General features: G+C 37.9%; 1 protein-coding gene across 7 annotated transcripts in view; it reads left to right on the top strand.

The window, feature by feature from the left end:
• Positions 1-17,084, top strand: part of BMPR1B (bone morphogenetic protein receptor type 1B) — a 233,994-nt gene that overhangs the window by 183,225 nt on the left and 33,685 nt on the right. For 2 of the 7 annotated variants that reach the window (XM_072334637.1, XM_072334640.1), the window contains exon 1: positions 11,297-11,420. The exons of 4 other annotated variants lie outside the window; for them this stretch is intronic. The gene's annotated coding sequence lies outside the window, so the exon portion shown is untranslated. Of the gene's footprint in view, positions 1-11,296; positions 11,421-11,574; positions 11,668-17,084 lie in introns of those variants that run through there. One more of the 7 variants, XM_072334638.1, reaches the window with a different exon arrangement.

Here is a 17,084-nt window from a genome sequence, read left to right as displayed (position 1 = left end):
TAGTATTTCTCATTCATTGTTGAATAAGAAATCAAAAGAAATCCCATAAACCTATTACAGTGCATGCTGGACTTGGTTTTACATTCAGTTTTAACAGCATAACTCAGATTATTTTCAGTGGAGACTAAGTTCTAGGTGAGAAATAGGGGAATTACTGCAATACATAATTTTTTAATTGACTTTCCCTAAATGACAAAGAGAAAGCAACAGGAATTCAGTGCAAAGCCAGGATTTTGTTATCTAGATTTAGGTTATCTAAACAGGTGAAGATTTTACATCATATCTTTTACAGAAGGTGTAGAAGCAAAAATCACTGATTCTCCCCTGAAATGTAGCCAGCTTTGGAATTTAATCAGCTCAATTTAATAACTCTCATCAACAGTGCTGTTGAGGATAAAACTGAAGAAGTGTGCCCTTTTTTTATTTTTACGATGAGTATCACAGCCTATTGAAACTGCAGCAGACAGGATGTAGAATAAATCACAAACAGATACCGATGTCATTTACGCTTTGGTGATTTATGACATTTATGTTCATATGAGGATTCTAGTGCTGGATAACAAATGTGGTTGATTATACAAGAAAATATGTATATTTTTTTCTCTCCAAGTACATTCTGGACTGTTCTAAACAGAAATTTCTTAAACTTATTATGTCAAATAAGCATTAAAAGTTTGTTCTTGTTTGTTTTGAGGTTAAATGGATATTGTTTACTACAAAAATAAAGTGTATAGTGTTAGCCTGATGCTGAGGATATTTTCATCATGTTTATAGTCAAGTTTTTTTAAACTTCTATTTTAAACCAAATTCCGAGGTAAAACTAACAGAATACTCTCCCGTATAGTTCTTGCTACAACTCATCAGATGAGGTGTGTGCCTCACAGTTCCTAAACAGGATCCTACAGCTGTAGATTGCTATTGATTTAGCAAAAGTTATTCATAGTTTCTGCTGGTTTTCTCAGTGATGTTCTTGTTTTTTTGGCCATCTGTTTTACATGTAATTTGTGTCTGTGAAAGAAGAGGCATTGCATATAGATGGCTGTGTAAGTGGAGTATTCTAAGTAAATGTTTTTTGAGAAAGATTTGCTGGTTACTTAACTACAGTTCATTTTCCTGAAGAATGTTACTAAAATTAACATACTGATGTCACACACATCCATTGATTTTCTGTTGAATTCAGTTCCAAATCTTATAATCTACTTTCCTTGGATGTACTGGTAGCTGAAGGTGAAAAAATCTGTGTCCTGTGCTGAATCAGGTGGCCTTTATTTTTTTTTTTATTTTTATTTTTTAAGGCATAGAGGTGAGTGGGACCGATTCTTTCATGCACACAGGTGGTACTTGTGTCCACTACTTTCTACCTTCAGTCCAAGGGGAAGCTACCTTGGAAAGGAAACTGGTATATGAATGTATGGGGACTCCTGCAAAAGGAATGCCTACTGTTTTATTAAGTTGGCCCATGACATCAGAGGCAGATGTTGGTGGTATGACAGCAGAGGCTGAACCTTCCTGCCAGTATCCCATTACATTGTGTTGCTGTGCAACAGATGACAACACAGGGGCAGTCTCACAAAGTAGTATCTGGCATGGGAGTGTGTACAAAGCAAAGGAGCATCATTGAATTCTTGCATGTGGAAAAAACTGCACCTACTGCCATTCATTGATGCTTATTGAACTTTTCTGGAGAGCAAATAGTGGATGTGAGTGCAGTGACATGGTAGGTGGTGCATCTCAGCAGTAGTAACAGAGACGTTAAAGACAGGCCACATTCTAGATGATCAAGCTGCTATCACACAATGAAAGGAAAAGTGTCTCAGTCATTTCATCCACATGAATCAGCAAGTTATGACTAGGGAACTATGTGCAGAGCTGCATCTTCAGTGCATTGGAACTGATGGTGGCAACACTGGAATATCACAAAGTTTGCACCAGGCAGGTTCCATGAATGCTCACACAGGAACAGGAAGAATACTATGCAAGCTTTTTAGGAGGTATTGAACCAATACAGGGTTGGAGGTAATGGTTACCTGGATCACATCATTATCGGTGATGACATGTGGTATCATCACTACAAGCAGGAGTCAAAACAGCAGTCCATGGAGTGCTAATGTGAATTCCCCATCTAACTAAAGTTCAAGTCACAGCCCTTGGTGGGTAAAGTGTCTTTTGGGATAGGAAAGGAGTGATTCTTGTGGATTTCCTGGAACCCCTACAAACCATCAGCTCTGACCACTGCGTCATGATACTAACTAAGCTGAAGGGTTGAACTTCCAGAGTCAGGCCAAAGAAGAAGATAGCCTTTCTCTTGCAATACTATAATGCCAAGCCCCAAACTGGTGTCTTGCTCCAATAATAGGAGGGAGAGGAGATTCTTTTATATATATGTATAGCCGAAAGTGAGATTTAGACACAATGGGTCTTAAACAAACAGGACAAGTTTATTATGTATCCTAGTAGCTTAGGGAGATGGGGAAGGGAAGATGGGTGATAAAAAGGAGATAGGAAATAAAAGCAAGGACTCTTAGTAGAAAGTAAGAGAAATATTCACCATGTCTCCAGAAGGTGATTGTAGAGTCAAATGAAGATCTTCAGTGGTGATGGGTTGTCAGATGTTGTTTTGTTCAATTGACTACTCTCAACAGCATCAGAGTGACCTTTGAGCCTAGAAAAAAGAAGTGTTCAGACAACCAGTTTGAAGACTGTGGAGCAACATATCTTGGCTGGACTGTCGTATTGCACCCACCGTATTGTCTAGATTTGGTGCCTTCTGACAAATATCTGTTTGAGGTGATGAAAGATGGACTGCATGGACAATATATTCCTAGCAATGATGCTGTCATAGCAGATATGAAATATTGTGTCACCTTTGCTGGTGCAGATTTTTACAAGTGCATGCAGGTACTTGTTCATCACTGGCATAAATGCATGGTTAATAGTAGTGATTTTGTTGAAAAATAGTTTCTTTTTTGTAGCTGTGAATTTTCTGTATTAAACAATGTTGTTGTGCTCTTTGTACCTGTTGTAGTTTCCATGGAAATCAGTAGAAGGCATTACAGAACAACTCATGTAGAGTATTGCATGCCTGATAGTGAATGAATTTTTATGGTCATCACCATCATTCTTAAAAAACCTTTTCAATTTACCCTTTTCATTCTCCTTCTGTTTGGTGATGCTGGTTGACTGATCCAGTGCTGTCCCCACCCTGGAAAGGGTCATAGAAAATTGTTCTAGTACTGCAGAGTGCAGTAAGGCATTCATTTAGCACTGGTGCATGAAATACGCAGCAACAAGAAATACAAGTCTGCAGTGAGGAATTGCATGTGACTTTATAGGAAAACAGTATCCCCTGTGCATATTTACAAAATATCCAAATTCTTTTTCTTGATCCTTCCTAAAGGTTGACCAGACCAATAATCAGACTATGTAGCAAGGAAACAACCTCTTTTTTGTCAAAGACTTGACCACCAACACATTCTTTACGAATGTTGCTATTTTATAGAAGAAAGCTGACTTGTTATTTTATTTTTTTATCCTATATTTGGCATCTATTCCCTTATATATTTTGATGGAAAATGTTGCACAATTCATGCATTTAGTTATGTTAACAGTGTTATAGTGAGTTACAGTACATTACGGTAATGAAGAAGTTTAATTTTACATCTTTACCTAGCTATAAAATAAACTGTTTTATACAAATGAAAAGTTGAAAGCTTGGGAAAATATTTTTCTTTCTCTCTGAAGTTACACAGCATCTCAGCTTGAAACACATATTTGCTATAGGCCCCTTGTTCTTATGACTTCGAATATTTTTAGAGATTGAATGGACCAAAGGATGGAAAATTTCAGCTGAATGACATTTTTCATCTTTCTAAAGGAACTAAAGAGAAAATGAATAATCTATTTCTGATTTTTTATTCGTATCTGTGGACATTGCCACTATTGTGCAATTTCACGAGGTGTTGGGAAGATGTACACTATTCTGTTTTGCTGGCATTAGTTGCTGCTTCTCATTGGCTTTCATTGAGACTGAGGCTTCTAATCAAATTTTAATGGACTAATGGAAGCTCAGTGCACTTCAGATTGGATCTCATCTGAAATACATAGCTTGGCAGCCTGTATTCTCCTATCTCTGTTTTCTGTGAAAAGTATACACAACCTCTCTCCCTCTATTGTAAGGGAGGGCTAGCTGCAAGAAAAATAGAGTGAGTCTTACTTGAAAGTGGGAGCCCAAAACTTCTTTTTCTGCAATGGAGATATATAAGATTTGAATGTTTTGAGTCAGTGCTGAATGTTGTTGAAATGCTTTGTATCAGACAGTCACAACTATGGGGATTAGGCAGCAGTTATGGAAGTCTACTGGTATTGCATACACAAGCACACATATTGCATACAAACTGTGATTCTGACCACTCATCTATGCAAGACATTCCCTCCAGAAAGGTAAATATTATACTTTCCTGTGTACCAAGGTGGTATACTTAATATGGCATAATTTAAGCATAATTTATAGTCTGCATCACTTATGCTTTTAGATCGGTATGAAAATGGGAGATAGCTATAAAGGCTGACCCCTCCCCACTCCCCCCAAAAAAAGGGATTAGGTGGTTTAGACAAATATTTTAGGAAGTGAGGAAAAAATAAATGAGAGAAGAAAGAAAAGATCAGGGACTTCATCCAAGGATCTTTTGGAGAGAGAGACTGGAAGAGTGATAAGATTTAGAAGAAAATAGTAGAAAGGCAGTTGAGAGAGAGAGAGAGACCGGGAGAATGTTAACTGGGGGAAATGAGTTATTAGAAAGAAACTTATTTGGTTTATTTAAAAGAAAATCCCAGGAAGGTAACAACAACAGCAAAAAGAAAATCAAAAGATGAAAAGATAGAAGTGCTTAAAAGATGTAGTTATGAAAGAAGACAGAGTAATTTGAACAGTGAAGTACAGGAACATTGGGTTTTTTTGGTTTTTGTTGTTGTTGTTGTTGCTGTTTTGTTGTTGTTATTTGTTTGTTTTTTATGATTTAAAACAAATATGACACTCAGATTTTCCTTGTCAAAGTGGTAAGACGAGCACAAGGAGTTTTTCTGGCTTTGGCTGATGCCATGTGGGTATCAGCATCACACATGCACTTTACAGTATTGCACATTGCCTCTCTCTGCAGTAGGGTCTGTAATTGAGCTGTCTGGAGGATGGAGTGGCTGTTTGTTTTTTTTGCCTAGGGCTGTCCTAGATGTGACCATTGCTTTGGCTTGCTTCATAAGTGTTCACAGACAGTGATTTTCACTTAAGAAGTCATTTAATACATCTTTCTATTGCATATGATGACAGTGTTATACCTCACATTTATGTTCATTGTTCACATGTGACCAGTGGCTATAAGGGCCTGCAGTGCTGATATTGACCTTACCATGTTGAATAGTACTGCCAATATTGAATTATTTCAGTATTTCAGACACTTCATTTTCCCAGTGATTGTTTCAGCACAATTTTTGTTCCCCTAGTTTATTTATTTATGGTTTTGCTTCCTTCTAAAGATTCCCTACAAGCTTGCAGTGAACTGGCCAAAATGTGCGTCTGCATGGCTTGCCTTCTCCATGTCTTTAGCCTGCATTTCATTTTGCCAGTGTCCTGTCAGTGGCAGTCACTATTGGCTACTTGTATGTTGAGCAGCAGGTAGAAGAATCAAGGACATTAAAGCACTATTTTTTTCTACTGTTTTCCTGAGAGCAAGTAAAACCCAACTGGTTTTATCATTTCAGGATTGTTGTTAGGTTATGCTTGCATTAGACAGATGCTCTCTGGCTGTCTCCTTTCTGTAGTCTGTTATCCTGTGTTGTATGTGTGATTTCAGGCTATTCCTGAAAATCTGAATAGATTAAGGGAAGAGGGAATCCCTATATGCTATCCTTGGGCCGATCGTTTAATAATGATTTTCATCTGCAAGCCAGAAGCACTTTTAAAAGAATATTAATATTTGCATCAGTGATTCACAGATGGGCAAGATGCATCACAGACCATCTGGGATGAGGCCCAGTAATAAGCTCGTTGTCACCTTGGGAAGAGAACTTAATTTCTTTCAGCCTCATTATTATGTTATGCTCCATTGCAATATACCTGTGTGCAAGCTAGTTCTTTTTGCTAGGCAAAAACATATTCACATTTTTAAATGATTTTAATGGCAGTGGATATTCATGTTAAGAGAATTAAATTTGAACTCAAGGCCAAAAGGATTTGTCTAGGGAAGAATAGGAGGTCATTACGGAAGCGTGAGGAACCACAGTTCCAGGAGAACACCTGCTTTGGGAATACTGTCCTGCTAATTCACTTCAGCTTGCTTGCCAACTGGATGAGTCACCAATATAAATCTATCAGACCCTGCTTTGAGAACAGTGCCTTTACTCTATATTTATTTATGGGAACATAACCTCTCTCTCTTAATCTCTGTGTCGTATTCTTTAGGACATTACTACCGTATGATGAAACTGAATATTTTTATTGAATCTATTGTGTAGTGCCAGTGGACCTGAATAGGAGAAGTGATACCAGAGATAACATAAAAGGAGTTGCTTTTCTTCTGAGACAGGCGTAAGGGAGTTCAATATTACCAGAAAAACAGCTTTGAACAATGCTGATAAAGAAGAGGTTTAATGAGGTTGGGGTTGTTTGCGGAAAATTAGTCTGCATTAGGGTAATATTCCTTCAGGGAGCATTTATAATGCCTCCAGGAATGTGGAGGGGAGGGATAGGATTTCAGTGCAACCTCACAAGATTTCAGCTGCCAACACACTGCACACCTGTGTGTTCCCCATTCTGACCCCTGAGCTGCCTTGAAAGGTGCTGGCATCTGTAAGCACAAGGAAAGATCAGGTTTTTAATTGTTGTGACCAAGAGGAAAAAAAAAAGTCCTTTTTCCCAACTCAGAACGTCTTGCATCTTATGTCTTTGTAAAGGATATTGGAAACTATTTTGTGGGTGTGCTTTTCAGTGATGGTGCTTTTTTTCCTCTTGATTTTACTATATTAGTATCTTGAAGATCTCATAGAGATAATGCCAAACAGATGAATAGTATTCACTAAAAAAAAAAAAAAAACAACCAGAAAAAAGGGTTAGCTGGCAAGACTCAGGAAAATAATTTCATACTCTGTTGCTTATCCGGGCAAGAATGTTATCCCTAGCAAGTGTGGATTCAGGCATGACAAGTTCAGCGTTTATCACACACTCAAAAGTCTCTGATAGCATCAGATTTTCATATTACAGTGATGTGGAGATGAAATTTGAATATTTTTCTACAAGGATTTCCACTTTATAATGCTATACTTCAACACTGATATCTCTGGTAGTAACTCACGAACTCCAAGTGAATATAATTTGCATCCCTTGGAATTAACTGTTTTGTAATTACATTTTGATTTGTGTTCCTTTCTTGAATATTGCAGAGTGGTTAAGTTGTACTGCTTATGAACTTCCATGTCAGTAAATTTGTGGCAGAAAATTATGCTTATTAAATGCACACATTTTCCTTTTTGGAATTTAAAGTCGCACAGTTTGGCATCTGTAGCTTTTTTCTTGCAATCTAGTTAATTGAGTGGCTTCTCTGTTTATCTTCAAATGTAGATAAATGGCTTTCAGAGCAGTGTTTATAGCTTAATAGTTCCTGAAATAAGAGTCAACATTATCTCCGAGACTCTACCAGTCATAACTAATGATCCCTCTGCTTATACTGTTGAGCAAGTAAGGAGACACTGAACCCAGCCGAGAGCAAGGGCCCTGTGCTGTGGGAGGATAGTTTGTGTGTGATGGCGCCTAGCAGACAAGGCTTCCATGGCTCATGAGTGTTAATTGGGAACCCAAATTTGTCCTCAGCCACCTCTAACCTCCTATCATTGGACCATCCTTCTACAAATACAGATAGAAACCCACGGATAAGTTGAAAACATGCAGCAGTCTTGTTTCTCTCAACATTAAAGTAAATAGTACCCCTTTTCTCTTAGGTTTGCTTCAGTCTTGCCCATCAGAGCACATTTTGCCACATAAAATCTCCACAGAAATTGGGGATATTTTTAATGTTCCAAACATCGCTGGCAGTGAGCCTAAAGAAGGCATTATTTTGAGGGCTGAAAGAGGATGAGAAAACAATTTAGCAGCTGGCAATTACTGCATTTTGTGCTGTAGCATTTTTATGACATTTTAATGTATTAATGAAAGTAAAATGCCTTTCTCTCCACCCCCCCTCCCCTCCCAATACATTTTCCTGACAATTTCCTTGGCATGATTCCTGAATGTAGTAGAGTGGTAGCCTTTCCATTATGATAGGATTAAGTGCATGCTTCAGGGAAAATAAAAAGAAAAAGAAGGAGTAGATTTAACACTTGTAGGAATTGCTGTATTTTTATAACCTCTGGAACAAAATTTGAAATGGGAACAATAAAGCAATAATGCCTTGTGGCTGTGAGCATTAATGTTCTATCTTTCTGCCATCTTCTCCGTATGATCTTTGACCTAAGTTCTTTTACTTGAGAAAAGAGTATTTACTGTAAGTTGCAGATACAGATGGTGCAAGGTGAATATCTGCTTGAAGAGTTTCAGCTGGTACAAGGTTCTAGTTTCAGATAAGCAATCCAGCAGCAAGCTTTTGCTTGCTTTAGGTCAGCTTTTGCTGCTGACATGCAAAGCAGTCTCCATACCTAGTCTCTAGTCACATTGTCTTGAATATTCATATTTAAAGGTGTGTGGATAACACAGATTGAGGGCACCTGGTTTGAAAAATCACAGGTAAGTTCCTGTTCCTTTACACAGTGGTACAACCACTGAATTTCTTTGTTTTGATCTTTATTTGATCTCCAGTGTCAGGTAATTCATTGTTGAACTCTGGTTTTTGGAGTTGAAGAGCTTGGGCTGCTGGTTGAAGTTCCCCATTCCACTTTGTCCCACGTTCTCCTGCCAAAAGAGCTGGCTGACTTGCACCAGGCTCCAACTGAAGCAAAAATAAACACAGTACAGACCTTTTCCTCTTGTAAAGACTGGGCTCACATGTGAAGTAGAAGTGAGCTGGGGGCTAACCAGATGAATAAACCTGTGACCTGAGGGTCACCATTCCCTGGCTGTAGAATGAGATGTCACTTTGGAGTGTATGTGGTTGCAATAGGGGTGAGAGAGAAGGGCTGCTTTAGATTATTTTGGTTCATTTTGACTTACCGCATTACATATTTACCTTATGAAATGTAAAGCAAATTGGCTCTGTAGTTCATCTCAGCATCTGAATGTAACCTCATTTTAGGAGAACTGTGAAAGCATGGAAAGGGAGACCAAAACATGGGGGTTACCTCCTCCTTCCTTCTCATATAGTTACTCCAGAATATGATAATACAGAAAAAATAAATGACAAGACAAGGCAACAAGTGGGATGCCCTTGGATCTAAACAGGAGAAGTGCGATGGCTGTCAGCAGCACCACCAGGGAGTTCAAGGAATTTCATGCTGGTCCATTACACTGGCAGAGTATTGTAGGTCATGTGTCTTTTACACATGGTGCTTGTGATCTTGCTGGCAGAGATCAGTAGCTCTCTAAAGCAGAGCTGCAGCAGGAACACACAAAACAGAGTGGAAGGAGAAGGATTAAAATGTTACCTCTGGTAACAGAGGGTTGTATTGAGCAACTTGAAGAAAGTAGTTAAGGATGCTTTAAAAAAGAAAATAGAGTATTTATAAGGGTTATGTATATATATATACTTGAAAATGGAAAGTTGAAGCCACTGGGCTATTTTGACATTGATGTTGCATAAGGTTTTATTCCTTCCCTTCCCTTCTCTACATCAAATCAAATATTCAGATGCCTAAGTTTGATTGTCACACTAAGAACTGTGCTGCTTTCACTCAACACTCTGACAAGGGAGCCCTGCTGTACTAAATGAACTGAAAATCTGGATAGTTCCAGACTAGTTTTGAACATTTTCTCATAAGAATATAGTTCTTCTAAAACATACATTTTACCTAAATAAAATAAACATAATGTACTTACTTAGAAATAATCTCATTGGTAAACAAAAACAACAGTAAACATTCAACAAGAAATCAGATACATAATTTCCCAATACTCCAATTCCTGTTATTTTCATTAGTAGTTTGCAAACTTGGAATTAGATTAGATAACGATGGAGTGGAAATTAAAGTAACATTTTGTAGAGGAAAGCATTTAAGTAGAAAATGCTGTAAGGACATTGTCAGTGCAGCATCTCAGGTTTGCAGAAAGAAAAAAACTTATTAGAAACCCTAACTACAGGTTAATTCTAACAGTTACATATGAGGTTGGAAATGGTAGATGTTATGTGTTATATGGAGGAGGTGTAAGACATTAAGCGACCATGTTATCTGGAATAAATGTCTATTATAAGATTTCATTGTGTTAAAATCTAACTAAATTCAATACTCTGACAAATATATGTATATATATGAAATAAATAATGCTGTTTTGTTCAGTGCCTTTGCAGATCATAATTACAGGGTATTTTAAATACCGGTTAATCTTGAAGACAAGTATCAGGACAATTGATTGCTCTAAACTGTTGCGTGTCTACCTTGGAATTAAAAACTTACCAGAATTTTTGCTATCTTTCTAACAAGGGATCAGATTTTCCTCCTCTTTGCACATAGTTTTTATTATTTCCTATCTTTTTGTTGTTCCTGTTTCTGTTATGTGCTCTGAAAAGCTGTACGTCGCAGCAGAGATTTGAAGACCTCTTTGGTGGCTTTTTCTATTATTAAAAAAATAAAAATAAAAATAAAAATCCTTGGCTGTAGGCCATGTCTTTTAATTAAACATCATCTGCTCTCCATCGCTAGTTTTTATCGTGCCTAAAAGGTAAACCACAGGAAACAGAGAAACCATCAAAACTTTCTCTCAGTTCTGCTGATTGGAAGCCTTGTGTTGGACTGGATACATGGGAGCCAGGGTACAGTGGTATATCTCTGACACAAGCAGACACACTTTAAAGGGAGCTGGGAAGGAAATGGGGAGTTCCAGTGTGTGTTTCACATCCTACCCTTGGAAGCTGGGTGTAGCCATCTGGAAGTAGTTACAAATTCTGTATTACTCAGTATCTCTACTTTATTTGTAATTCCAGGATTTTCTTTTTCTTTCACCTTTCTACTGTCACATCCTATGCAGCCTGAACAGTGCTTTGTACTTGGCTGAAACAACATTGTTTGCCAGCTTGCAATCAAAGAGAGGGCTGATGAAAACAGCTGAGCTCTATTAGGCAGGGGCAGCTTGGACTGCATTTCTTTGCTGCTGAATAACATATCACAGGTGCAGGATTAGCTTAGCACACGGTACTGTGTTTTCTTAGCTGAGCTGTGTGCTGCCTCCTCATATGACTCTCATCATTGGAGAATCTGGTGGTGATGTAGCGTGCTTAAAGAAACTGCCTGTAAGTAGATGGCTTAGCTTTGCAGCTCAAAAGCATTTGCTCTAGCCCCACCTCCCTGCCCCCCAATCTATTTTTCAAGAACACTTCAAGGAAATGTGAAAAATAAAAAATAAAAAGAGGGGCAGCCTGAAGCTTGTTGTGCTTCTCAACATTCTATGGCCATGGTGTGTGGGGCCATTTAGGATTTGGAGCTCACCTCGCATCCTTCTGGGAGGTCCTACTGCAGGCTTCCTCAAACACTTTGCAGGTGCTCTTTTGTTAGTACAGGTTTAAGGAGAGAGGTGGTGAACCTCCAAAAAAAATATTGCAGCTAAAACAAAAGATTTCTCTTTCTCCTGTTGGCAAGGAAGAGGAGATTTTTAGAAGACCTGATACTCAGTGTTCAGCCTGACAGTTTAAAATGGCATGTGCTTGAATGTGCTTTCATATTAATCTTTGCTTTTGAAATTAATTTAAAAGTGGTTTAGTAATTTTAGTAATGACTGATTTTGTTACCTGGCTTGCATTTTGTATGTGAATTACAGAGCTGGGACTGGGTTTAGCCTTAGCAATAGACACCTTTCTGTCTAATTTTAAAGCTATGATGGCAATGTATAGTGCGTATGTATGTCAATAATGCTTACTGAAAAACTGCATCTGTTCTATGTGTCTTGAACATTGATTAATAGGAAAGTTAACAAAATGATGAAACAAATGTATTTTCTTCTTTAAAGCTTGTTTCGTCACTGTTTGTGTGCGGTTAGGTGCAGAAAAAGACTAATTTTACATTTGTCCAGAATTGTTTCTTGCTTCAAAATGTAGTCATATGGGTCTGAAATTATTTTATTTGAGTAGCTGCACATGAGAGATACAAGTTATAAGGATATTTGCAATGAACTTTTGGTCCTTAGACATATCCATGTACCTTTGTTTAAAAAACAAGCCAGCCAAACCCTGTGTGGCTGACAGAACAATCCCTGTCTTCCAGAGGTGAGCACCTGCTGGCTGATGCTTTGGTAGCAGTTTCATCTGTGGCATGTGGCACACATAGATGAACTCAGCAGATGCTCCCAAGTGTTCAGGCAGGGAAATGCTTTTAGACTGCTCAAACACTTCGGGAAAGCCATAGTACTTACACCTGTGGTTGGAAATGATTATTGTCATTTCATGCGTGCACTTGATTTTGGTTTGCAGTAGGGATGCTTTCCTCCTCTATATTTGTTTGAATTATTTGTTCTCTGTCAAAGTGAATAAATCAGTGGCACTTTCTGTTGCATCCAGCCATATCTGCAGAAGACAAGTTTTGTACCTTAGCCCTCCTTTCCAAATGCAAAGATCTTCTTCATTTCTCAAGCCCCCATTTGTGTGTGTAGCTAAGCTAACATCAGCAGCAGTCTATTCAGTTCACTCTCTGCTCTGGCAGCTGAACAGTACATGAATTTGTTCTGTCACTTGTTAGAATTACTTCTAATGTTGCCTGGACTGGTGACTTGGCATTGTGGCATTTGCCTTAGGGAGGAAAAAGTCTTGCAGATACTTGAGTGCTTCATTCAGCAGCATTGTGTTGGTCTGTATGTAGAAACCACATGTGATTTAGGGGTATTGATGGTGTCCACACATGAGAAATGATTAAAACATAGCATTGCTTACCCCAGATACCAAGTAACCTGTCCTGGCAGATCGATGGGTACTTGTGGGAAATCATTGCAAAGCAGATGACTTGGGAAACATTTGTGATGAGCTAATAAATAAAACTAGTTGAAGAAATGGAATCATGTGGAATTATTCTTCTATTTTGGGGACAGTTTTCTTTTAGCGTAATGATCTGGGTGTGGGATTTGAATACAAGGTGAGTTCGCAGATGATACTAAATTGGGTGGAGCTGTTGACTGTCTCAGGGGTAGAGAGGCCTTGCAGAGACACTAATTAGGGGGCTAGGTGTTAGGGAAAAGGTTCTTCGCTAAGGGATGGTTGGGCCCTGGGACATGCTGCCTAGTGCAGTGGCCAACGGCCCTGAGCTGAAAGAATTCAGGAAGTGCTTGGATGAAGCTCCCATACATTGGGTTTGAATTTTGAGTGGTTGTACATGGAGATAGATGTTGCACTCAGTGATCCTTTTGGGTACCTTCAAACTCAGGAGATTCTGTAATACTGTAGAAATATTTAGTTTCAAAAGGATGTTCAAGACCATCGTCATGTCCAATCATCAGCTGAACCTACTGAGTCCCATCACTAAAACGTTTCCATTAAAAATACCATTAAAAATATTTCACGGTTATGCAATAAGATAGGTAAATAATAACTCTCTCTTATTCTTGTGAATTCTGCATTCTTTAATTTACGAAGGGAAGTCAGAAGGAGTAACTCTGACACGGTAAAGTCCAAACAGGAGTTTGGGAACTACAAAGTAGGTTGCTCTTCATGCTGCTCTGAAGGTATGTCATATTTACTGAAGAGCAGCCAAAGCATGTCTGTCATGCATGACAGAAAAAGCATGGGCACTGGCTTCTGCAAGTATGGCATGGGCACATGCTCTTACATTTTAATGTGCGGATGCAGTCTTTGATGTTGGGATAGAAGGACTGGCTGATATTTTTATATTCCAGCTTCTGTATTCATCTTGACTGCTGGAAATTGTGCTCTTGTCTCTTTTCTTTTCAAAAGGGAATGCAAGAGGTTATGATTTAATAAATGTATCTAAGAAAGCCATGGGGTCAAGGCTGTCTCTTGCTGCTTCTCTTAAATGCTTCTCATTGTCTTAATGTCTCAGTCAATCAGAATATCATCTGAAATAAGAAATAATGCTTGTCCATTTCAATCTTTGATGCCTTCATAAAGATCAGATAGCAAAGAATAATTAAGTAGCATCAGATTGTACTGCTTCCTTTTTTATTTTATTTTTGCTAGTGTTCAGTAAAGTTCCAGCATTGTTTGCAATGTTGGTGGCATTCAGTGTTTGCTACTGGAAACTGCAAGCATGTGAGAATTTACAGGGTAAAAGCAGAAATAACTGGATTTGGTCTGTGACAGTCTTTCTATCTCTCTTTGCATGGAAAGCTGCTAAATGGAGGAATGACACAAACTGAGTGCTGTCTGTAGTTTGACAATGGGATTAAATGTTTCATATATCTGTATTTGTGCTTTCATTCCCATTTTTCATCAGGTGATGCCCCTAAATAGTAAACAGGGTTATGCAGCTGAGGCTTGGATAGAGTAGTTTTATGAGTTTTGACTTCATTAGCTAAACTGTTTTCCAAGATGTTCTTAAGGAAAAAATGAAGAACTCTTGTTCATAAAAGGTTGAGAGATGAAAGTAACACCTGTCTTTCACAGAAGCTGCTTCAGTGGTTTCAGTGAAATAGTTTTGTTGATCTTTTTTGTAGTTAGGAAAACCGTGAGTTTGGTGGAGATATAAGGGTATCATTCAATGTGCCTCTAGAAGCTATTATTCATTAGTTTAATTTCCATTTAAAATTATCTTGTAAAGTAAACATAGGCATTCAATATAAACCTAAACTGAGAAAAGAAGGAACATCAAGTTTGCTAAGCTGGCATTTCTTTGGTTTCTGAAGCTAGGCTGATGTGCATCGGGAATAAATATCTCCAATTATTTTGCAGTACCTTAAAGGCTAACACTATTGGGAGAACAGAACAGACCTGCTCTAGCTGCACCTGCATCTACTCTGATTTTTTTTTTTTTCAAGGATGGTAATGTGTTATGACAAAATCACATGGGGGATAAAGTCATCTGAGTTAGTAATTCTCAGAATGGGCTGTGGATCTCACCTTTGCATTTGTGAAATATCTGTCATGTTCTTGTTTTATTGCATGTTATCCTCGTATCTGGCTCAAACAGTAGTGCTTTTGCACAGATGCTTATTCATATTGAATCTGACAATAATGCACAATTCAGAAAAGCATAATGGTAGATCTAGTTCATGGAACCTGTAGTTTGGCTGTGTATAATGTGGTTCTGAAAGAGATCAGAGGAAAAAAAAAAAAAAAAAAGGAAAATATTTTGAGGATGATGTAAAATACTTTTTCATTCATATCCTCAAATGTTAAAATGATTTAAGTTTAAAAAGCTTCTCCTTCTAAAGAAACATTTACGGATGGAACCAGATGATTATCGACAGCAGAACTCTGAGGTGCTTCATAAAGCTCTAGAAGATTACAGTAGCCATAGTTTAGATTTCTCTGCGTCAAGAAATCTACTTTATATGAACTTTCTTTTGGAAATTTGAAAGTCTTTTTGTGCTTTTCCCTCTATCTTTTGGTAAAATATCTTGAGTTATGAGAAAAGAGCCAGTGGATTCTCATTTTTTCCAAATGAGAAATGAGACAGATTAACTGTGGATAGCAGAAATGAGAGGCAACCTGGAAAAAGTAACACTCAATCAAACTGTGATGTAATGGCAGGCAGCAAATTATATGGGAGTTTTCCATGGGTTATGACACCCATAGAAGCCTTTGCATTTTTAAGTTGAAAGTGATATGACATGAATTTAAGTATTAATGTGAAGAGTCTTGTCACAGTGGTTTTGACACAGCTTATTAGATTCCATGCTGAACTTAACTAATTTAGCTTATAGCATGCAGTGTGACCAAGAGGGTTTAAACAGACTCTGTGGCAGAACATTGCTTTACTTGTTCAAATCAAGTGCAGAAGCATTTTCTGAAAAATAAATCTATTTTCTAAACCAGTACTAGATGATTTTTTTTTTAAGATATTTTGGCAGTTGAAAATTACATCTAACTGTAGTTTGCTTATTTGAATCATGAATAAATGCAGAAGCATCCCAAATTTTGAGCCATAGAGATGAGAAATAGAGAAGTGAGAATGTTCTTCATGCTCTGGTGTACAGCAGCTCCAACATAGCTGTGGAATGAAGCAAATCATACAGGGTAATCTCAACAGCGCTACTTTTCTGTCAGTATGGCAGCTTTCTGCAATGAACGAGTGTCAGGGTAAAGTTATTTTCAACCATCATTTGATGCCATCCTCACTTGGAGCTCATTAATGCCATGCAGTTGTGCACTGGAAAGGAAAACATGGTTATTTTCATTTTTCTGGTGTTTTATGCCAGATTCTTTTCACTGTGGTTTTGGATCAAATGCGCAGGTCTCGGTATGTGACCTTTCCTTGAATTTTATGCCAGCCTTAAATATCCAGCAAGGGGAAACTGTCCTGATCCTTTTTTCCCTCTATATTGTTTGATTGTCACCAATAAAAAATGCTTTACTTTTACCTCTTGACTATTTTACACAGTGGATCAGGCTGACTTAAGAGGTGTAATTTATTTCAGCTTCTTTAACCACGCTGTGTTTTTATTGCTGACTGTTCGCCAAAAAATATCCCATGGAAATTCTTTTATCTGATGACTGTAAAGTGCAGTGAGTTAGCAGTTAGTTATTTCCCTCTCTCTTAAAACAATTGTGTCACTGGTGTAGCACTGGCTTGGTGGGAAGTCATCAGGCTGTAGTTTATGATGTAGCATGGGAAACTCTAGCATGGTGTTGTATGATAATTTCATATATAATAAAAGTATGATTTGATGAAAAGCCTGCTAAATGTATAGGGAGATGCAGGCTATAGATAAAGTAAGCTTGTGGCTTAATAAAAATTCTATCATTTTGACTAACTTTGTTGCCACATTTAATCAAAGGTAGATTTAGAAGATTTTC

The sequence above is a fragment of the Excalfactoria chinensis genome, chromosome 4 (genome assembly GCF_039878825.1).
Source record: "Excalfactoria chinensis isolate bCotChi1 chromosome 4, bCotChi1.hap2, whole genome shotgun sequence".
Classification (NCBI taxonomy): Eukaryota; Metazoa; Chordata; class Aves; order Galliformes; family Phasianidae; genus Excalfactoria; species Excalfactoria chinensis.
Note: the sequence above shows the minus strand (reverse complement) of the source record. Positions and strands in the feature narration are given on the sequence as shown.